Raw genomic sequence first — 22910 nt, 5'->3', positions numbered from 1 at the left:
GCTTGCTGTCTCACCAGGCGTTGCTCTTCTAGATGCCGAAGATAGAGCAGTAAACTAACCAGTCTCTGTTATCATGAGATTTGTGTTATAGTTGGGAGAAGTGCACAATAAGCAAAATAAATGTGTAAATTACAGGGTACATTATAAAGTGTTCAGGAAAAAAGCATAGGAGAGATGTTGAGAGTACAAAGGGTGAGGTTTGTAATTTTTAATAGGGAAATTGGGGAAGGCTTCTCTAAGAAGGTGGCATTTGAGCAAAGGCTCCATGGTGGTTGCAGGAGTCAAGTCTTGTGATCCTTGGGGCAGAGGGAACAGCAGATACAAAGGCAGGGGTGAGCCCTGTGTGTTTCAAAGATGGTGAGGAGGCTGGTGTGCCTGGAACAGGCCAAGGGATACCAAGAGAGGTGGTCAGAGAAATAAAGGGAATCAGGTGGGAAGTTCATAGAGAGCTTTATATCATACAAGAATCTGGATTCTATTTGAAAATTGTAGGAAAGTCTGAGAAGAAGCAGAGACTGCAGCTAGAAGGCTATTGCAGTGGTCCATGAGAAATGGGATGGTGGCTTGCAGGAGGGTTTAGCTGTGTGGTTGGTGAGAGTTTGGGATTCTAGGTAGACATTCAGTGCTATTGATATTCAAATACTTAGGTGCCAAGCACTGAGACCCAGGACACTGAACAGCTGGAGAATCTATGTCATTTAAGAGTGAGTGGATAACACACTGCCTGTTTGTGAGTACTACCTAGAGGGACCGATGCCGGGGAGGGGAGGCAATACTGTGTAGAAGGTTGCCTTTAGAGTTCCAATCCTGCCATGCCACATGCTGGGAGGGGGACCTTGAGCAGACTCATTTAGCCTCTGAGTCTATTTCCTTTCTGTAAAATGGAGAAGTGATGTCTATTCGGATACTTAAAACACATATAAATAACAAATACGGATTGCTTAGGACAATTACTATAATCAATAGAGAGATAACATTTGGACTCTTTTAAGTGGCAGAATAATGTTATGGTTAAGAGCTCAGATTCAGAAGCCATACCTCCTGCATGATCATGTACGAATTACTTAAATCCTGCATGCCTCATTTGTAAAAAAGGTGACACGCACCTACCTGAGGTGTTGTATTGACTAGCTGAGTTGGTATGCAAGCATGTAGAGCACTCCTTCCTAGTGTTGCTGTGAGTTCCGAGGTTGTTCAGAATCCCCTAATAACATTAGCTTATTTGGGTTGCATTATACCTATTTCTAGTCCATTTTTTTATTTCAGTGTTTTCTAAATCCAAATTTTGCCTAAATTGCCAAACAATGTCAGTTAAAGCAAACCCTTTTATTTGGTTCTCTGTTTATTCATCCCATGCAATCAGAGTGTCTCTTTAATTTCTTCTTGAATTAGTCGTGTTTACCATCAGCTCTGGAAATACATTCCAGCCTTCAGAAAGAAAACGACAATAGCTATAACAAGGTATTAGAGGTTGTATAAACTTGTCTTACTTGAAGTTAATGGGGAAAATATGGAGAAAAAAATAACGAGGGGAAATTTTGAAAATTGGGCAATGATGTTTAACCAAAATGACGTGCATCTCTGAATGTAAATGCATAACTGCGTTAATGCCTTGCCGGCTGCCTGCCATCCTGAGGTTTTATCACATCATAATGCAGTGATGAGGTATTTCTTTGCTTTTTTAGTTTTTCTACTTGCAGATGCCAACAATGATTATTTGTAATTTCAGAAATAAAGATGCTCAAAAGCAACATCTGTGGTTCCAAATTTTTCTGTGGGATTCAAAATGCATGTCTTATTCCTATTTGTAACCAGGGAATATTTGCAGTGAAACATAATTCCTGTGTACTTGATTTAGTTCTCGGCCAGATTGACTAAAAGGTTTTAAAATGGTGCCCATGCTTTCAGTATCTACATTTTGTGGAGTCTCGACCTTTTAATCCCTATTTTCTTTAATACAAATAAAAGAGTTTATCAGTTGATTCAGATGAGTGGGGGGTATGCCATGTAAATTTCAAGGAATTATGCACTAAATTACAGGACCCATTTGGGGGCTTAAATATTATTCTCCACTACACAAAACTGGCATGAATTTTATTTTAACTGAAATGGCACATAGTGGCAGGCAATTATTTTTGTTATTGTATTTCCTATCCTGGCCTCCAGAACCTAAGGACAATGAAAGGGGATGTTCATTTATAATTTGACCTCCAGAATTGTTCTTGAAATGCAATTTAATCCTCATATCAAGCAAAGTCTAATGCTGTATTTGCCAGTAAAATAGCCATTTGCATTTTTTATTGACAATACAAATTGTGTTTAATCAGGCAGTCAGCACGTTAGCATTTCCAAATGACTGAAGACCCATTTTTGTTCATCTATGTCCTGTTTTGAGTCAAATGCATTTTGTTGATTTTAATGATCATGGCACATAAAGTTGCTCTTTAACACTGTGCTTTAAAAAAAATGTCCAAGTGTCACATAGCTATATTTTCTTCTTTTTTTTGAATAATATTTTCTTTATTTACAAGTTAGAATCAACAAAGATAGTCCAGGAGACCAAATGGGGAGATGACTGAAACCCCCAGGGCCCCAAATGGAGCGAAGGAAAGGGAAAACAAGAGTAGAAAAAAAAAATGTCAATCTAAAAAAAAGCTCCCCCTTCTTCCCTCCCCGTGGAGGCTGAAGGGACCAAGGCCCCACCCTCCCCCCAGCCTTACCTAGCTTAAAATAAATTAGAACAAACAACCTCAAATCAGGGTCCTTAGAAGTGAACAGAGCAGCTATGACCTCAGGTAACTCTAGGGGCTTTGCACACTTTCACCCTGTACCCCCTTGCCCTGCCCCAGTCATTCTGAATGGGGGATCTGTGTCCAAGAGATCACTCCCCAATGGGGCCTCTTGAGAATTCAGTCTTATTTTGTCCATGTCCCTCCTTCAATAAATGTCCCTCTATCCATTCCCCACTGCAGACCCAGCTCTCCTAGAGGGGGACAGGGCGGTAAGATGAAGTCATAGCAAAGGGGAAAGGGGTGGGTGGGGCAGGGTGGTCTAGGGGTCCGGTCCTGCGTAGCCTTCCTGCCCCATGTGGCCTGGCCCCTTAGCCTGAATCTGATTCACTTGTGTCTGAAGAAGACAGTGATGAAGAGGAGGAGCTGGAATCTGAGCTGGAGCTGGAAGCGCTGAGGTGTAATACTGCTACTTGCTGTGCAGAGGATGACTCTGTTTTCTCACTTGCTTTCTTGGGGGGCTTTTCAGTGGAGTTGAGCTGTCCGCTGACATCTCGTAACTGCTCTTCTAATTCCTGCTTTTTCTCCAAAGCCAGATCTTCCTTAGTCTTTCCCACAGGCTTCTTTCCCACAGGCTTCTTAATGGTATAAGGCTTCTGGGGTTTCTTACGTAGGCAGGAAAGGACATAGCGCTCAAGCTCTCTAAGTGTGGATGGCTTGAGTGTTTCAAAATCAATCTCCATCTCTTCTGGGTTTGAATCACGTAAAGAGGGCTCCCTGGCTTGGATTATGTGCACAACTCGGCCCAGCTTCTCTCCAGGTAATTTGTTGATGTCCAGGCTCAGCTGCCACTTTTCGTCATAACTCATGGGCCTGCTCTCTTCCTCCTCCACTGAATCATCACCTGTAGGCAGAGCAGGTGGGGCCGTCTTTGTGGCATTTTTGGGGAGGTTGGTGCCACATCCTCCAGAAGGTCCAAAGCCAGAAAAGCTTAAAGCAGTACTGCTACCTCCACTGCTGCTTGCTTTCTTGGACTTCTTGGGCTGAGGTGGGTGGGGTGCCTGAGGCCCCTTGTCATCTTCATCGGCCCCACCTCGTTCTAGATGCTTCTCTGTCTTCCGTTTCCTTTTCTCTTGTTTCTCTCTTTTCCTCTTGGGCTTGGATATTGGACCCTGGGACAGAGCAGCCAGTTGTTCATGTACTGCCCGAAGCTGTTCCTGCAGTTCTGCCAAGCGATGAGCCCTTTCTTCCTCTGAGTCTGAGCTTTCACTCTCTTCTTCTTCCTCAGAGGAGCTCTCACTGCTACTTTCATCAGTGGAGGACTCTGAAGATGATTTGACCACGCCAGGGGGCATGGCAGTAGAGACTGATAAAGGCCCTGGTTCCAGTGGTTCATCTGGCATCTTGGCATAACAGAACTCAAATACATCCTGTAGCTTTTGTGCCATTGCCACAACATTGTGATCTGGGGGATTGTACTTGTAGCAGTTGGAGAACATAAGCCATAGGTCAGCAGCAAACTCCTGTGCATGCCGGTAATCACGGTTCTCCATCTTCTGCTTGACAGTGCTGAGGTCCATAGGGTGCTTAATGATGTCATGGTAGTCATGCAGGCCAAGTGCAGAAGCATCCACTGGTTTATAGAAAGGCCAAGCATAGGCAGCATGCTTCTTAGAGAGTAACTCCTTCAAAATGCCATTGCAATACTTTAATTGTTCCGAAAGCTTTCCTTTGTTAGAGCTCTGGTGATGTTGCTGAGAGTCAGGCAAGTCTTTGCGTGGGGGCTTGATGGGGCGACCACTCTCTCTGCGCATAGGGGGAAGCCATGCTGCCTTAGGCTTAAGACTCCCAGAAGGGCTAGCTGGGGAATCAGGAGCCAGGATGGCTGTAGGTGAAGGGGTGATAGTATCTGCTTTCCGCTTTATACCCTTTTTCTTGGCAAGGGGCTGGGCTGGAGGAGCTGCAGTAACAGCAATGAGTGGGGGTCCAGCAGAGTGCAGGGACTTGAGAAGTGGAGAGGAAATGACTGATGGGTGGGGAATGTTGAGAACAGTGGAAGGTATATCAGGTGGTGGAGTACACAGGACTGTGTGTGACACAGAAGAGACAGCAGGCACCTGATGGGCCCTGGTAACACTGCCCTGGAGTGCTGCCAACTTGGCCCCCTTCTTGTGGCTATTCTTAGGGATGGTCACCACCAGCTCTTGTTCCTCTTGTGGCATTGATGCAACTTTCTGTAGGAAGATCTTTTCCAGCATTTGTGCCATTAGGACAATATCATCAGTGGGCTTGTTGTAAATGTAACAGTTGGTGAACATGCTATTAAAATCTTGCATACATTCTGAGGCAGTCCAGTAATAATTGTTTTCAAGTCTCCTCTTAATAGTACCCATGTCCATAGGCTGTTTTATAATTTTGTGGTAATTCGGTAGACCCAGTTTGACAGCATCCACAGGCTGCTGGAATGGCCATGCAAACTGATGTTTCCACAGAGCCTTCATCACTACCTTGTGTAGGTATTGCAACTGGTTGGTAACTCGTCCTGGCTTTTTGGGATTGGACACCTCTGGTGGTGGTGGGTTGGCAGGGGGCAGTTGCAAAGCAGGCATCGAAGCCATTGTGGGGCTCTCAAATCCCTCATACAAGCGGGAAGTCTTTCGAATCCTTTTCCCTGGTGCCGCTGCTTCTGTGCCCAGCCCCAGCAATCCTGCATTCCCTTCCCCAGGGAGCTTGTTGTGAGGACTCACGTTTTGCAGCATCTCAGCAGCGGTAAGTCTGGATGGCTTCAGTTCCCCTCACTGTCCGGCCGGGTCCAGCATCACCCGGTAAGTGGATGGGAGGCCGTTGCTCTTAGCCCTCCAGGCGACAAACCCCTTCCCCGCCGGTAGGAAAGCAGTGACTTCGGGGTCTCGTGGAGATCTTCGGACAGCTTGGCTGACTCTGCAGGCAGCGGACAGCAAGAAAATGGCGGCGGCCTCGGCTGAGGTGGACGACTAAGGAGGGACTGACTCTTCAAAACAAGACAGTCCCTGATCTCAGATACCGTCATCAGTATAGGCCGCTGTTGGTCTGCAGGGATCCCCTCTTCTTGTCTGGACCCTATGGGCCCGAGGAGGTCCCGTTTTGATCTCGGATGGAGGCGGATAAATATGAAAAGTGGTTTAGGGAGCAGCCGCGTCCATCCTTGAAATCTTCTGGAGGGCAGAGTAGAGGAGTGGACAGACTCCGAGGACTGGGTGGGGCTAGAAAAGGAGCAGCTTCAGGGGCTTCTATGGGGTCTGTACTGTCCGCTGGGACAGGTCATAGACCAGGATGAAGGCTATTTCCAAGCCCGTGGAGGTGGGTTGTAATGGCGGCCCAAGACAACTCGAAGGCTCTGTATTGGTAGGCAGACTCCTACGGCTGGCTCTATAGGCTGCTCCACTCCAGTGTAAAATGGCGCTGCCAAGGCCCGTGCCAGCCCTTTATATATAGGCAGAGAGGAGGGGCTTTGCCGCTCATGCGCGCCCCCTGCTTGAGATTTCCCCCACCCTCTTCACAGGCATGCGCTCGCTCACGCGCATGAAGAAGCTCAGTGGGGGAGGAACACCTCTCCATAGGAGCTTTTCCTATTGGCCAGGGGCAGTGATGACATCATAAACTTGACTTCCAACGTGTCCGTCACCAGGCAGAAGAGTGCCACAGAAACCCACAGGGAGGTGGCAACCGGCCACATCTCCAAGCCAGTTGGCTGAGCTGTGGTTTGCAAACTCCAGGGAAAGAGAGCGGTTGGAAGGGGTACGGAAGCCATCGCCCCAGTGCCTCCAGCACCCTTTCCTGGTTCCCCTTCCAACAAAGTCTTCCCAGGCTTCCATACACAGTACAACTAGAAACTGCCAAGCTTGAACAGGTCGTGCCATTGGTAGCTCCTCTATTGGCTAGACCAGCAGGGAAACGGGAGGGGGTCGCGTGGGCGGGCGGGTGATGGTTCTTGATGGTGGGGCTGCTGCAGCTAAGAATCTGGATCCTAAAGCCTTCCAGAGGGCTTCCAAAGTAGCCCTTGGCTTGGTATGGGGTCATGTAATCCGGGGTGTCACCCCCCCCCCCACAGGAAACGAAGCCATGTTGGGGGAGGGGGCGTAGTCCCCAGCTCCTCCCTTCCAGAGCGGGCTGCGGGGTGGGGAGACATCTGGCCTTGCTGCCATGTCAGCAGCACCCAGATTAGCTGACCGGGGTCTCGTGCCGGCTGCCCCCCATCTCCCCCAGCCACGAGGACAGGTTTTCCAAACGTTCCTGGGGGTCGCGCAAGGGACCAAGGAGTCCGCATGGCCAAGGCCTATGTTCTGAAACCCAGAGCGCTATAATGCTGCTGCTGTCCAAATCCCCAGCTTCCTATCCCACAGTCGTAGACTCTGTCCCCTAACTCTCCTCTCCGCACGCAGCATCGCTGCAGCAGCCCAGGAACACACAGCGCAGGCGCAAGGGTGCGTCCTCGTGTAGCTGTATTTTCTTGTCTCCGGAAGAAAGCCAGGAAGCTCTTAAATTCTTAAATTTACACCCTTAGGAGATGTTAGCCCAGCTTAGGAGAACAATTAGAACATGTTTCTACAAATTTATTTTATTGTTGAAAGGACTGTGGTGGGGTAGACATAGTTCTGAACCAGAAATGGAAAGGCTGCAGTTGGATGATTATTCCCAGAAAGAAATGAAAAGTTAGTTCTCTAGTTTCTAGCTATATGACACCTCATTTGTCTGGGCCTCAGTTTCCTTATTTAAACAGGAAGGACAACAGTATTCTTTAACTTTCTCTGGGATGTTCATGAAGCTTTATCCTTTGAGAAGTACTGTTGAAGCCCAGCTCTACTATTACCAGCCAGATGACCTTAGGCAGGTTCATCAATCCCTGCCTCAGTTTCCTCATCTGTATGGTGGAGGCAATAATAGTACTTTACAGGATTTTTGTGAGTAGGAGTTACTATATGTAAAGTTTAAAACAATGCTTATAGTATGGGAAGTGCTGCTTATATTTGCAGTTATACCTTTGTCATTATTCTTATTAATAGCACCTTTGTCACAGGGTTGTTGTATGGACTAAACCAATTTATATTTGTAAAGTACTTGCAACAAACCCTAACATATGTCGTAAGGTACAAACATTTGGTATTGTGATTATTATTAGTTTACCATTTATTAAGTGCTCACTGCATATAAGATGTTATATCAGGAATCCTCACAGCAACTGGTGAAAGGACAGTTAGTAGCTTCACTTTTCAAAGGCCCCAAGTCATTAAGAGACTGTGCCACGTGAACACGCTGAGTGCATGGCAGAATAGGACTTGAACCCAGGGCAGCATGACCCCAAGGGAGATGCCCTTTAATGCCTATGCTTCCTTAGTCCTGTATTCAGGCCTCAGAGTCCTGAGCTTGGAGTCCACTTTAGATGAGGTTCTCTGTGAGCATTCCAGGCCCTTTTCCTGCCACACAGGATGGCACAGCCTTAGCCTGGCCTCCATAGACATCATGGTGACCTTGGCTGGGCCTTAATTTACCACTTAAACCCACTGAGACTGCTTGTACTTGGCCTGGCTTCCTTTACTGAGAGAGAATGGGAGTCCAAGGCTGGGGGTCTATTTTGGTTTCCCTTTCCCCCAAATACCTGCTTCAATTGTATCACTTCCTTTACTGCCTCCTCCAACCCTCTCTATCCTGTTATTCCTAATACAATGTGCATTGCCAACATAAGGTGTTAGGATAATGATGATGACAGTGATGGATTCTGGTATGTTTTGGAGAAGACATTCACATATAATGGTAAATATCCAATTTGTTTGCATTGGTCCACATAGACACAGATTATAATAATAACAAACATTTATTGAGAGTTTATATGTGCCAGAACTGTTCTAAGCAGTTAATACATATTACTTTATCTTATACTCACAGCAACACTGTGCAGTGGGTGCTAACACTGTCTGCAATCTTCAGATAAATCAACAGACCATAATCTCTAGGGAGCTGGAGTGGCTTTGAGAGGAGCCGAACTGGCTGATCCCTGAGAATTTAATTCCACTCATTTCTTCTTATCTGGGTCAATTAGTTGGTCACACACAATTTGCCTAGCACTGTGCTATTGCAACCAATGTAAGTGAGGTAGAGGAAGAAGCATAGGAAGGAACAAGCATGGATGGGGCATTTAATGTGCCCAGCATGGGACTACATTCTTTATATATGTTACCACATGTCCTGTTGACAGCAACTCTATAAGGTAAGTAAGTGTGCCATTCTCCTGTCAGAGATGACGATGAGAAACTGAGCCATTAAGTGAGTTGCTGTACCTTATATTGTTACATGGCAAAGCTGGGGTTTGAACTCAGGTCTTTCTAGGTGTGACACTCAGACTTTTTCTTGGGTTTCAGTCTCTCCCTCTTTCCTTCCCCTCTAACTTTAGGACTGTGGTGGTAAACAAAACAAAGTTTCTGCCCCTGGGAGGCTTACATTCCAGCCAGAATCAATCAATAAACAGATGAACAAAGGAGCAGATCATTACAGATTTGCAGGACATCAGTAGAGGAGGTGAGAGAGACCTCCTGGTCTAGGAAGTAAGTCCATTATTAGGGTACTTGGGAATGACCTCCCATTCCCCCTAGGGTCCATGGGATGGGAAGGAAAGAGCCCTGCAAAGAGCAAGGCAAAGAGAGTTTCAGGCAGATAAGACGGCAAGTAGACAGAACAGCAAGTAGACAGAGCAGATGCCTTGGAGTAGAAGAGGGCGTGGGATGTTTAAGGAACAGAAAGGAGGGCCATGTGGCTGGTGGGAGGCAGACAGGTCAGATCAAATAGGGTGTTGCAGAACAGGGTGAGAAGTCTAGACTTTATTCCAAATGTAGAATGAAATTAGCCATGTGACCTTGAACAATCCCTTTATAGCCTCAGTCTCCAGTTTTTTAAATCTATTATATGTGGGAAATAAGCCCTGCCTTATGTACGTTTCAGAGATTGTTGAAATATCAAATCTGGAGACTTTCTGGTCACAGAGAAAGATGGCTAATTTACCTAATACATTCATTTAACTGTGTAAAAGAGAGGAGTCATTGGAAGACTGATTGTAGAAGAAAGGAAGCTGAGCCTTGGAGTTTCGGAGGGTTAAGTCTCTCAGTGATTGGTAATAGTAATAGTAATAAATATTCAATAAATGATTATTCTACCAGAAACTAAAGTAAGCTCTTTAAATGCATTATCCTGTCCTCAGAACACTAGAAAGGACAGACACTGTTATTAACTCCATTTGATAGTTAAGAGACTGAGGCATAGAGAGGACGGGTCTCGGTATCCATGCGTTTGGATATGAATAACAGAGAACTCAGTGAGTGGCCTGAACAAGCAAGATGTTTATTTTTATTATATAAAAAGATTCCCAGATGGGTGTTGTGGCTCACACGTGTAATACCAGCACTTTGAGAGGCCAAGGCGGGCTGATCACTTGAGATCAGGAGTTTAAGACCAACCTGGGCCACATGGTAAAATCCTGTTTCTACTAAAAATACAAGAATTAGCCAGGCATGGTGGCAAGTGCCTATAGTCTCAGCTACTCAGGAGGCTGAGGCAGAAGAATCGCAAACACCTGGGAGGTAGAGGTTGTAGTGAGCTGTGATTGCACTACTGCATTCCAGGCTGGGCTGGGTGATAGGAGTATCTTTTTTTGAGACTCTGTCTTGGAAAAAAAAAAATACTCTTCAAATAAGCGCAAGGTAGTGCCTGGTAAAGCTGCTCAAGAAAGCCATCAAGAACCCAGGATTCCTCTGCCTTTCTGCTACCTCATCTTTACCGTGTAGTTTTTACTCTTTATGAGCTTAAAGTGACTGCTGCAGCTCCAGTTTTCTCATCTTAATGCCAAGTCAAAAGGAAGTGCAAGAGACAAAAGAAGAAGAGCAATTGTGGGAAGGGTAAAAGGCTTCAGTTTGTGAGAATTTGTCTTTTGGAGGAAGAAAGCCTTTCTCAAGTATGTTTTCATCTGTATCTCCTTTGCCTCCAACTGAGGCACATGACCAACCCTAGCTAACCAGGAAGCAGGATTCCACTATTTCACTTTCTAGTCTCTACAGAAGGCAAAGGTTAGAGAGAAGGGTGTTAGGAGAGATGTTGGGTGAGCCAGGCTACAGAACTTTTCCCACTCACACAACTTGTAAATGGTGAAGCCACATGTTTCAACCCAGTCTTTTTGACTCCAGAAGTCTTATTCTTAACCGTGGTGTCGTACCGCCTCCCTATTGGGCAGAGTCTAGGGAATCTTAGACAAGTTTTTAAGCCTCTCTATGCCAATTTTTAAATTTGTAAAATAGGAGTAATAAGAGTATTTAATAAGTTTACTGGGAGGGTAAAATGAGAGTCCTCATGAAACAATGACCACAGTGTCTCTGGCATATGTTAAGTGCACACCAAATGCATGTTAGCTGTTCTTACTCTTATATTGTTATTGTTATTTTATTTTATTTTATTTTATTTTTGAGACAGAGTCTCACTTGGTTGCCCAGGCTGGAGTACAGTGGTGCGATCTTCGCTCACTGCAACCTCCACCTCCCTGGTTCAAGTGATTCTCCTGCCTCAGCCTCCCGAGTAGCTGGACTATAGGCGCACACCTTCATGTTTGGCTAATTTTTGTATTTTTAGTAGAAACTGTGTTTCACCATATTGACCAGCCTCGTCTTAAACTCCTGACCTCATGATCCACCTGCCCGGGCCTCCCAAAGTGCTGGGATTAGAAGTGTGAGCCACCACACCCAGTCTATTGTTCTTATTGTTAGCAGACAGTTTCCTTGCTAGCATTTGTGGCTACAGAGAGTCAAACAAAATACAATAAAGCATTTACTTTTTAGGTGCTTACTTGTTTAGATTTATTCCTGATTTACAATGTTAATTTCAATGATGGAACAAGGGGCTGCAGTGGCATAGAAAAGGGAAGATCAAGATATTTTGGTGTGAACTGGCAAGGGTGTCAGGGTCAGGGAAGGAAGGGCTGTACTTACAGAGAAATGATGCTTTTTAGATGACTCAACAAGACAGTTCATCAGAAAGAGGAGAGGGAATGGTATTCCTGACTGAGGGAACGGTATATGCGAAGCAAGGTGCTAACCCTCAAGCCACAGAGGGTTCACACTGCACTGCCTGCTGGGAGCTGCAAGCATTTCCAACAGTCTGGACAGTAGTGTAGGGCTCAAGACCAGTCAAATAGACATGAGCAAGATTTTCTGAGTGCCTCCTTTATGCCAGGCACTGCTTGGGGCACTAGAGACACAATGAGGAGTGACGTGCAACCCCTACTCTCAAGACACACATCACATTGACAGTGTTTTCTCATTTGCCAGATGGGAAAAATGCAAGAATTCTAAATTTTGTTAACCATCTCCTGTGTGCTAGATTCAGGGCTTGATGCTTTGAGAACATTGTCTCATTGCACTTCAAGGTCATTATTATTCTCTCCCTCTTGCAGGTGAGGAAACCGAGACTCAGTAAGATTAAAGGAGGTATCCAAAGATTACCCAGCTAGTAAATGATAGAGCACACAACGTGTGTGTTCTGCTGCATGGCTTCCAGGAGCCTGGGTAGTACACACATATGCACCATCCTACTGGTAAAATGAAACAGTATCTGAGAGCACTTCAGAGCCAAATGCAATATAAACACCAAGTCCCTGGAGTTATTTATTTATTTATTTATGAAGAACAAGGAAAGCCCCTCCTTTACTGCCACAGTAAATCTCCACCAACTTGTCAATTCCTTCTCAGCCAGGTTGATTAGCTGGAGTGGAGCTGTCCAGGTTGCTTAAGTGAAGGAAGATGACTTGATTGTAGTTCAGTGCCTTAGCTGTCACTGAGCTGCATTCCTAAATATGATCCTTATTGCCCTGCTAACCCCTCTATAAACACCATTGCAACAAAATCATAAACCATTAAAAACGTCCCCTGGTTGATTGCTGTTGCCTTTTGAATTAACACCAGAAATACTCATTTGATGGATGTGGTATAACTCAAACAATATTTCTTGACAGGTTACTGAATATCATGTTATACCTTAACTTAATACAACATCATCAGTTATTTAATTATTTTTATTGATTGACCTCTTCCAGATTATTTGATAATAGATTTTTCACTATTCAGAAGTTTAAATGCTGAGCAGTCAGGTACCTTCTTCTGCAGTTCTGGGTGTCTTCTGAGCTGTGGCCCAACTTGCAAATATAGACGTGTATATGTATCTATGGGTATGTTTTTGTTTTGCTTTTTTTTGGAAGAGACAAATTACCATCTGGAACATTCTGGAATTAATGAACATGATGTATGAATAGCCTTGCTAAATCAAGATATATCAAAGAACTGAACTCCTGATGACACTGAAGAAAAGTTTCAAAGACACAGATGATCAAGCCTACATAATTAGAATTACTGTTTAAATATGCAAAAAAAGGCAATCCTGGAAAGGGAGAATGGGTTGCAAAACTAGCACTAATATAAAATATGAGTAATGGCCAATAAAAGCTTATCTATCAATGACTTTGTAACTAAGAACTAGAAAGCAAATCAGTATTGTGTCCATTTAGCTCACGTCATGGGACACAGTATGGAGTTCTCAAGGGCTTTGGAGGGAGGAAGCAGGATGAGGCTGGAAGGCAGACTGCCTGGGGTCCACTCCTCTTGGGGCACTAATTAGTTTTGTGACCTTGGGATTAATTGGCCTGCTAAGCCATATCCCTTGACCAGGGTTCACCACTCATCATGCTGGACTCCAGCTGCTTTGGGGGCCATTGTGTAGGCTGTGTAAGGATTGTGGAATGAATACAGCATATGAATTATACAGTTATAGAAATGGGAATGACAGGTATTTTCTAATGCAGGAAGATCAGGCTGGGATTTGTTTCTTGAAGTATTGTCAACATTAATAATTTTTCCTAAAGGCCCTCATTTTATGTCCCCATGTTATTACTATCTATAGATTAATATTTCTATAGATAATTTTATTGATAATAGAATTTATCTAGCCACTGGTAATTTGCAAAGTAATGGCTAGATATATGATTTTATCTCTCACATGCCACATGGGCAAATGTTATTTCAGGCAGGTGTCCAAATTCAAAGTTTATTCCCCAGTAATTTTAAGTCAGTGAGAGAAACAGAAATTCTGTCTTGGCTGTCAGCTGTGCAAAGGGGTGATATAGAGAAAGGACAGGTAGTCAGAAGACCTAGGATTCAATCATGGCACTTCCCGTTACTAGTTTTGTGACCTTCAAGTCATTTAAACTTTATGCCATCTTACTGTCCAGTTTTAGAATGTTTGAAGTAAATGTGACCAAGAAAATGATACGGGCACATAGTTCAATAAGGTATATAAAACGTGCTTCACTACTGGAAAATGCATTGCACATGTGTAGGGTGTTTCTATCCTCAGAAGGTCAAGTACCTGTTTGGAAACCACAGTCCACCTCCAGAGTGGGCATCTCTAATCCATCCTGGCATTCATTTCCGCAAGCTCATGTGCAGTCTCAGAATTCTTTGAGTATAGCACCCCACATGATCACTTACCAGTTGGTCAAATCTGGCAAGCACGGTGATAACTCATGCCATACTAACCCTGGTGCAGCAGTTGGACTTGAGATTTGCCCCTAGCCATTTTCCTTAGAGGTAGGCTTTTCTCTTTGCCTCTAATTCCTGTGAGCTGACCCAGAAAACTCACCGACCCACCCACCTTTCAGATGATAGGTGTATGTGCTTTATGCTACTAGTTAGGTGGCAGCTGCAAGAAATGTCACCCTGCAGGATGCAACAACTATCGTGGGTAGCAAACAACCTGGTAAGGCAAAGAGAGTGTATTTTTAAACCCAGTCTACTCAGTAGCGTTATGTCTATAACGATTAGATTCCTCCCCCAAAACATGACTTGCTGGGGTTCTTAGAGACCCCAATTTAAAAACCATCACTGAAGGTTATTTATTTATTTTTTAAATATATGTTTTATTGCACTTTACACTGAAGGTTATTTTTAAACATAATAAAGGTATCTGAGACCTGAATTTCAGGTTGCTCATATCCCCATGTTTTTAGGGGTATTTTTTATTGTTGTTTTTTCAACTTGTAAATCTCTCAAGCGTTTAGGAAAAATAAATCTGGCAAAAGAAGTGATTTGGCCACTCAGATCTCAGGAGGCCAGTGTTGAGCTACCCAGCCCATATGACAGGAATCCTTTCCTTCTTGTTTTGGTTAAGTTGCCCGGCAAGCTTTGTTTAATATGATTTGTTTTATCATTTAAATTTCCCCTCTCCTGCCAAGACACAGGAGGTATTTTGACACATGGCATCATTTTGGTGATCTCTTAACCTCCTTTATTTCCTGACATCTACCATGGCAGAGCTAACCATTTTGGGGTGATCGGTTGCCAGGTTTGGCAGCAGGTCTGAAGAGGCCCCATCTGCAGTTGGAGGATTGGCAGATTGTTTTTTTGAAGGTCACATAGAGAAGAATTCACACACTTGGGAAAATTGTCAACACATTCTTCCATGAAAGGCACTAGGTGCTGCAGAATGGTGGTATGTGCAATAAACCTGGGGGAGACTGGTACATATCTCTTCTCTGACAGCCCATCTTCCAGATTATCTCAGCAGTTCTCCCAGTGGGATCCTGGGCCTGTAGTCTCACGTGGTGTTTCTCGTAAAGAGGGCTCTGTGTGGTAGGCCAGGCATTGTAGCTCATGTTCATAATCCCGGCACTTTGCGAGGCTGAGGTCAGAGGATCATGTGAGGCCAGGGGTACAAGACCAGGCTAAGCAACATGGTGAGACCCCATCTCTACAAAAAATAAAAAAATAGTACCCAGGTGTGGGGGCACATGCCTGTCTTCCCAGATACTCTGGGCTGAGGCCAGAGGATCACTTGAGCCTGGGAGGTTGAGGCTGCAGTGAGCCAAAATCGTGCCACTCCACTCCAACCTGGGCAACAGAGTGCAAACCTGTCTCAAAAAAAAAAAAAATGCTCCGTGTAGGAAAAGACTGAATAGCACTGCCAGTTTGTGCACCCCCAGATTCCTATGTTGAAGCTCTAACCACCCCATGTGATGGTATTGGAGGCAGGGACAATGGGTTCAATAAGGTCTAGAGGCTGGCACTCTTATGGGATTAGTGGCCTTAGAAGAAAGAGAATGGAGCCCCCTCTTTAATATATATATATTTTTAAATTGCACTTTAGCTGGGGTACATGTGCAGAACATGCAGGATTGTTGCATAGTTACATACATGGCAATGTGGTTTGCTGCCTTGATTTCCCCATCATCTATATCTGGCATTTCTCCCCATGTTATCCCTCCCGAACCTCCCTACCCCCCCACTGTCCCTACCCTATTCCCCCCCAACAGACCCCAGTGTGTGATGCTCCCCTCCCTGTGTCCATGTGTTCACTGTTCAACACCCACCTATGAGTGAGAACATGCGGTGTTTGATTTTCTGTTCTTGTGACAGTGATGGTTTCCAGAATCATCCATGTCCCTACAAAGGACATGAACTCATCATTTTTTATGTCTGCATAGTATTCCATGGTGTATATGTGCCACATTTTCCTTGTCTTATCTATCAGTGATGGGCATTTGGGTTGGTTCCAGGTCTTTGCTATTGTAAACAGTACCACAGTGAACATACCTGTGCATGTGTCTTTATAATAGAACCATTTATGATCCTTTGGACATATACCCAGTAATGGAATTGCTGGGTCAAATGGAATTTCTATTTCTAAGTCCTTGAGGAATCACCACACTGTTTTCCACAATGGTTGAACTAATTTACACTCCCACTAACAGTGAAAAAGTGTTTCTATTTCTCCACATCCTCTCCAGCATCTGTTGTCTCCAGATTTTTTAATGATTGCCATTCTAACTGGCGTGAGATGGTATCTGAATGTGATTTTGATTTGCGTTTCTCTAATGACCAGTGATGATGAGCATTTTTTTCATCTTTGTTGGCCTCATATATGTCTGCTTTTGAAAAGTGTCTGTTCATATCCTTTGCCCATTTTTGAATGGGTTTGTTTTTTTCTTATAAATCTGTTTTAGTTCTTTGTGAATTCTGGATACTAGCCCTTTGTCAGATGGGTAGATTGCAAAAATGTTTTCCCATTCTGTTGGTTGCTGGTTCACTCTAATGATTGTTTCTTTTGCTGTACAGAAGCTCTGGAGTTTAATAAGGTCCTATTTGTCTATTTTGGCTTTTGTTGCCAATGCTTTTGGTGTTTTAGCCATGAAGTCCTTGACTATGCCTATGTTCCAAATGGTTTTGCCTAGGTTTTCTTCTAGGGTTTTTATGGTGTTGAGTCTTATGTTTAAGTCTTTAATCTATTTGGAGTTAATTTTCGTGTAAGGCATCAGGAAGGGGTACAGTTTCTGCTCTCTGCACATGGCTATCCAGTTTTCCCAACACCATTTATTAAACAGGGAATCCTTTCCCCATTTCTTGTTTTTGTCACATTTGTCAAGATCAGGTGATTGTAGATGTGTGGCATTGCCTCTGAGGCCTCTGTTCTTTTCGATGGTTCTATATTTCTGTTTTGGTTCCAGTACCATGCTGTTTTGGTTACCATAGCCTTGTAGTGTAGTTTGAAGTCAGGTAGCATGATGCCTACAGCTTTGTTCTTTTTGCTTAGGATTGTCTTGGCAATGTGGGCTCTCTTTTGGTTCCATATGAAGTTTAAGGTGGTTTTTTTCCAGTTCTGTGAAGAGAGTCATAGGTAGCTTGTTAGGGATAGCACTGAATCTATAAATTACTTTGGGCAATGTGGCCACTTTCATGATATTGATTGTTTCTAACTATGAGCGTGGACTGTTTCTCCATCTGTTTGTGTCCTCTCTTATTTCCATGAGTAGTGGTTTGTAGTTCTCTTTGAAGAGGTCCTTTACATCCTTTGTTAGTTGTATTGCTAGGTATTTTGTTCTCTTTATGGCAATTGTGAATGGCAGTTCATTCTTGATTTGGCTCTCTTTAAGTCTGTTATTGTTGTATAGGAATGTTTGTGATTTCTGCACATTGATTTTGTATCCTGAGGCTTTGTTGAAGTTGCTTATGAATTTAAGGAGATTTTGGGTTGAGACTATGGGCTCTTCTAAATTTACAATCATGTTGTCTCCAAATAAAGACAATTTGACTTCCTCCTTTCCTAATTGAATACCCTTTATTTCTTTTTCTTGCCTGATTGCTCTGGCTAGAACTTCCAATACTGTGTTGAATAGGAGTGGTGAGAGAGGGCATCCTTGTCTCAAAGATGCAAGGGAATGCTTCCAGTTTGTGACTGTTCGTATGATATTGGCTGTGGGTTTGCCATAAATAGCTTTTATTATTTGAGATGTGTTCCATCATTACCTAGCTTATTGAGAGTTTTTAGCATAAAGGGCTGTTGAATTTTGTTGAAGGCCTTCTCTGCATCTACTGAGGTAATCATGTGGTTTTTGTCTTTGGTTTTGTTTATGTGGTGGATTACATTTATAGACTTGCATATGTTGAACCAGTCTTGCATCCCCAGGATGAAGCCTACTTGATCTTCATGGATAAGCTTTTTGATGTGCTGTTGCAATCAGTTTGCCAGTATTTTATTGAAGATTTTTGCATCTATATTCATCATGGATATTGGCCTGAAGTTTTCTTTTTTGTTGAGTTTCTGCCTGGTTTTGGTATCATGATGATGTTGGTCTCATAAAATGATTTGGGAAGGATTCCCTCTTTTTGTATTGTTTGGAATAGTTTCAGAAGGAGTGGTACCAGCTCATCTTTGTATGTCTGGTAGAATTTGACTGTGAACCCATCTGGACGCTTTTTTTTGGTTGGTAGGCTATTAATTGCTGCCTCAACTTCAGTCCTTGTTATTGGTCTATTCAGGGTTTCAACCTCTTACTGGTTTAGGCATTGGAGGTTGCAAGTGTCCAGGAATTTATCCATTTCTTCCAGGTTTACTGATTTATGTGGATAGAGTTGTTTGTAGTAATCTCTTATGGTAGTTTGTATTTCTGTGCAATTGGTGTTGATAGCCCCTTTATCATTTTTATTGCATCTATTTGATTCTTCCCTTTTTTATTAATCTGACTAGTGGTCTATTTTGTTGATCTTTTCATAAAACCAGCTCCTGGATTTATTACTGTTTTGAAGGGTTTTTGTGTCTCTGTCTCCTTCTGATCTTAGTTATTTCTTGTCTTCTGCTAGCTTTTGAGCTTTTTTGATCTTGCTCTTCTAGCTCTTTCAATTTTGATAATAGGTTGCCGATTTTAGATCTTTCCTTGCTTCTCATGTGGGCATTTTTTGGTGTAAATTTTCCTCTAGACACTGCTAAATGTTTCCCAGAGATTCTGGTACATTGTGTCTTCATTCTCATTGGTTTTGAAGAACACTTTATTTCTGTTTTCATTTCATTATTTATCCAGTCAACATTCAAGAGCTAGTTGTTCAGTTTCCATGAAGTTGCGCAGTTCTGAGTTAGTTTCTTAATCCTGAGGTCTAATTTGATTGCCCTGTGGTCTGAGAGACTGTTTGTTATGATTTCCATTCTTTTGCATTTGCTGTGGAGTGATTTACTTCCAATCATGTGGTCAGTTTTAGAGTAGGTGTAATGTGCTGACAAGAATGTATATTCTGTGGATTTGGGGTGGAGAGCTCTGTAGATGTCTATTAGGTTTGCTTGGTCCAGATGTCAGTTCAAGTCCTGGATATCCTTGTTAACTTTCTGTCTCCTTGATCTGTCTAATATTGACAGTGGAATGTTAAAGTCTCCTACTATTACTGTGTGGGCATCTAAGTCCCTTTGTAGGTTGTTAAGAACTTGCTTTATGTATCTGGGTGCTCCTGTATTGAGTGCATGTATATTTAGGATCATTAGCTCTTTATGTTGCATGGATCCTTTTACCATTATGTAATGCCCTTGTCTCTTTTGATCTTTGTTGGTTTAAAGTCTGTTTTATCAGAGACTAGGATTGCAACTCCTGCTTTTTTTTGATTTCCATTAGTTTCGTAAATCTTCCTCCATCTCTTTATTTTGAGCCTGTGTGTGTTTTTGCATGTGAGATGGGTTTCCTGGATACAGCACACCAATGGGTTTTGACTTCTTATCCAATTTTTCAGTCTGTGTCTTTTGATTGGGGCATTTAGCCCATTTACATTTAAGGTTAATATTGTTATGTGTGAATATGATCCTGCCATTTCGAAGCTAGCTGGTTGTTTTGCCTGTTAGTTGGTCCAGTTTCTTCATTGTGTTGATGCTCTTTATCATCTGGTACGTTTTTGGAGTGGCTGGTACTGGTTGTTCCTTTCTATGTTTAGTGCTTCTTTCAGGAGCTCTTGTAAAGGAGGCCTGGTGGTGATGAAATCTCTCATCCATTGCTTGTTTGTAAAGGATTTTATTTCTCCTTCACTTATGAAGCTTAGTTTGGCTGAATATAAAATTCTAAGTTGAAAGTTCTTTTCTTTAAGGATGTTGAATATTGGCCCCCACTCTCTTCTGGCTTATATGGTTTCTGCTGAGAGATTCACTGTAAGTTTGATGGGCTTCCCTTCGTGGGTGACCCAACCTTTCTCTCTGGCTGCTCTTAGCATCTTTTCCTTCATTTCAACCCTGGTGATTCTGACAATTATGTGCCTTGGGGTTGCTCTTCTTGATGAGTATCTTTCTGGTGTTCTTAGTATTTCCTAGACTTGAATATTGGCTTGCCTTGCTAGGTTGGGGAACTTCTCCTGGATAATATCCTGAGAGTGTTTTCCAGCTTGGATTCATTCTCTCCACCACATTCAGGTACACCTATCAAATGTAGATTAAGTCTTTTCACATAATCCCATATTTCTTGGAGGTGTTATTTCTTTTCACTCTTTTTTCTCTAATCTTGCCTTCCCATTTTATTTCAAAGTTGATCTTCAATCTCTGATATCTTTTCTTCAGCTTGGTTGATTTGGCTATTGAAACTTGTGTATGCTTCACAAAGTTCTCGTGTTGTGTTTTTCAGCTCCATTAAGTCATTTATATTCTTCTCTAAGCTGTTTAATCTCGTTAGCATTTTGTCAAACCTTTTTTCAAGCTTCTTAGTTTATTTGCATTGGGTTAGAACATGTTCTTTTAGCTCAGAGTAGTTTGTCATTACCCACCTTCTGAAGACTGTTTCTGTCAATTCATCAGACTCAGTCTCCATCCAGCTTTGTTCCCTTGCTGTTAAGGAGTTGTTATCCTTTGGTGGAGGAGAGGCATTCTAGTTTTGAGTGTTTTCATCCTTTTTGTGCTGGGTTCTTTCCATCTTTGTGGATTTATGTACCTGTGGTCTTTGTATTTGGTGACTTTCAGATGGGGTCTCTAGGTGGATGTCCTTTTTGTTGATCTTGAAGTTATTTTTTTCTGATTTTTAGTTTTCCTTATAACAGTCAGGCCCCTCTGCTATAGGACTGTTGGAGGTCCATTCCAGACCCTGCTTGCCTGGATATCACCTGTGGTGGCTGCAGAACAGTAAGTGTTGCTGCCAGTTTCTTCTTCTCTTATCTTTGTCCTAGAAGGATACCTGCCAGATATCAGCCTGAGCTCTCCTTTACAAGGTGTCTCTTTGGATATATGGGAGTTGGGAGCTGTTTGAGGCAACAGTATGTCCCTTGGAGCTCCTTCTTTACAATGTGAGGATACAGGAAGAAAGTGGCTATCTGTAGCCATGAAAAGGACCCTCACCAGGAACCAAATCTGCTGGTGCCTTGCTCTTGGACTTCTCAGCCTTCAGATTTTAAGAAATAAATTTCTGTTGTTTAAGCCAATCAGCCTGTGGTATTTTGTTATGGCAGTACAAGCTCCCTAAGATGCAGCCTACTCTGTCTTCTTCTTGGAGAGTCACAGTGCTATGTGGTCACATCAGAGGCTCTGAAAAATCCTTCAGTGGAGAGGTGTTTAATCCAGTGCTTCCTTCAGTCACCTATCCATAGAATCAATTTTCAAAGTACCTTCATAGACTAGTTTTCTGCAAATGTTACTTTGGGAAAAGCTGGATTAAGTCATAGTTTGCCCTCCTTTGCTTCCTGCCATCTTTAGGATTTATGCCTGCATCAGGCAAAGCCCATACATTTCATCTGATCCAAAGCTTGAATGTTTCTAAGCACATCTCCAAAGGTGATTTGAGGGATGTGAACAAGGTGGATCGAGGTTGAATACAAATGGAAATTATGGAAAGATCTAGAGCAGTCACCTTATGGTGTAGCTTTAAGTATCCTGAGACATTTCATTGCTAGACTGCGAGCTCCTTGAAGGAAGGGAGTGCCTTCTTTTCATCGTTTCTATGCCTAGCAAAATTGTAGAACTCAGAGAAATCACTAGTAAATGCTTATTGGATAAATAAAATCATCTGTGGGTCAAGCAATTACTTAGTCTAAATTCATTTGTGAAACAAGGAAACCAAGATTCAGAAAGAGTGTCTGTTGAAGATAGCTTGTGAACTTATGAAATGGATCTGACGTTATAGATCTGAAAATGAATGGTGAGATCCAATCAGTTATTGATTTTGAGAATTGTTCTAAAGAAGGAATGTGTTCTGCATGGGAATGGGAAGGTAAGGGAAGCTAAAAACATTTCAAACTTCCTGGAGTTTGCTCTTTGGCCTACTTTACCTTTAAAAATTTATTTAAACAACTCTTGTCACCTGCTTACAATGATTGGCTTGACTCCAGACCTGGAGGAGGAAAAGTGATAAAAAAAAGACAGTCTGCATCTTTCAGGAGTTCACAGTCTAGTAGATAGTGAAATATGTAAAAACATCAGTTATAATATGTAAACAAGTAGATGTGTAAAATCTGATTATAATAATGGCACCTACTCTTTACCAAGCACCATATTAGGTACTTTACATACAGTGGTTCATTTAGTCCTCACAGCAAAGCACACTTTTATACCTTTTCTAAGGTGGAGAAACCAAAGTTCAGAAAAGTTAAGCAGTTTACTCCAAGTGGTGGAGCAGAGTTTTGACCCCCACCCTGTTTCACCCTCTGCCCATTGTGTAAAGCATGCTTACCAAAGCCAAGGACTGCTTTTGACTGCAGCATCAACTCAGGGGCTAAGAGCGCAGAACAGGGGCAGGTGATTTGTTCTGGGAGCTCAGAAATGTGTACAGAGATGTGCCAAGGGATTGGGAGCTGCTTTCTCCCTCTGGTCTATCTGCCTTCTGCCCCAGGCTGGCCT

General features: G+C 43.0%; 1 protein-coding gene and 1 pseudogene across 30 annotated transcripts in view; one reads left to right on the top strand and one right to left on the bottom strand.

The window, feature by feature from the left end:
* Positions 1-22910, top strand: part of DAB1 (DAB adaptor protein 1) — a 1273242-nt gene that overhangs the window by 915932 nt on the left and 334400 nt on the right. For 2 of the 29 annotated variants that reach the window (XM_078331974.1, XM_078331970.1), the window contains exon 1: positions 6399-6506. The exons of 24 other annotated variants lie outside the window; for them this stretch is intronic. The gene's annotated coding sequence lies outside the window, so the exon portion shown is untranslated. Of the gene's footprint in view, positions 1-6398; positions 6619-9156; positions 9308-22910 lie in introns of those variants that run through there. 3 more of the 29 variants (XM_035253007.3, XM_078331969.1, XM_078331973.1) reach the window with 2 other exon arrangements.
* LOC103794474 (bromodomain-containing protein 2 pseudogene) lies at positions 2472-6316 on the bottom strand (annotated as a pseudogene). The gene has a single exon (XR_013520112.1). The product of XR_013520112.1 is annotated as a bromodomain-containing protein 2 pseudogene (transcript).

The sequence above is a fragment of the Callithrix jacchus genome, chromosome 7, assembly GCF_049354715.1.
Source record: "Callithrix jacchus isolate 240 chromosome 7, calJac240_pri, whole genome shotgun sequence".
Taxonomy (NCBI): Eukaryota; Metazoa; Chordata; class Mammalia; order Primates; family Cebidae; genus Callithrix; species Callithrix jacchus.
This window is presented reverse-complemented; position numbering and strand designations above follow the sequence as displayed.